At 35.4% G+C, this 619-nt stretch overlaps 1 non-coding gene across 1 annotated transcript; it reads left to right on the top strand.

Annotated features, from left to right (window-relative positions):
* The first annotated feature begins 286 nt into the window (after positions 1-286).
* On the top strand, positions 287-358 carry Trnaq-uug. Its single transcript has one exon. It is a non-coding gene; the product is annotated as a tRNA-Gln (tRNA).
* The last annotated feature ends 261 nt before the right edge of the window (positions 359-619 follow it).

Raw genomic sequence — 619 nt, 5'->3', positions numbered from 1 at the left:
ATTCGCTATACACCCCGTATTAATAAATACAACAAAAGCTAAACGAATCAATTAACTGCTCTAATTGCTCCGAAAACAGGACTCGAAACATCAACCACTCTGTTACTGTTACTATGGAGATTATATCAACAACACCAGCCTAGCAACCAACAACAATAAAAAATAAATGAACAGAAGAAAAGATAGCGAAGATAAAAGATACAGAATTTCAAAACAAGCAGAGCGAGCAGCTGACAGGTTCTTGTTTCTGAACAACTAGTTTAATTTGGGCGCCGCTGCCAGGAGTGGTCTCATGGTGTAATGGTTAGCACTCTGGACTTTGAATCCAGCGATCCGAGTTCAAGTCTCGGTGAGACCTCATATTTTTTATTTTTTTTATTTTGTAATTCTTTTTTGAAAATTTGTTAGTGTAAGCTATTTTTTTTACTTGTTAAGTGTAAGCTATTTCTTTACTTGTTAATTTGTTTTACTTCGTTGGACTATGGCCATGCTGGAGCACCGTCGTGTTAGCTAGGTGAGGCCATTTTAAGAAAGAATTCTTTTTCAATTTTTCTTTTTTTGTGAATAATTTCCGTTTACTATTTTACTACTTTCACACAATTGGACTATGACCATGCTG

The sequence above is a fragment of the Octopus sinensis genome, unplaced genomic scaffold (assembly GCF_006345805.1).
Source record: "Octopus sinensis unplaced genomic scaffold, ASM634580v1 Contig16118, whole genome shotgun sequence".
NCBI classification, from domain to species: Eukaryota; Metazoa; Mollusca; class Cephalopoda; order Octopoda; family Octopodidae; genus Octopus; species Octopus sinensis.
This window is presented reverse-complemented; position numbering and strand designations above follow the sequence as displayed.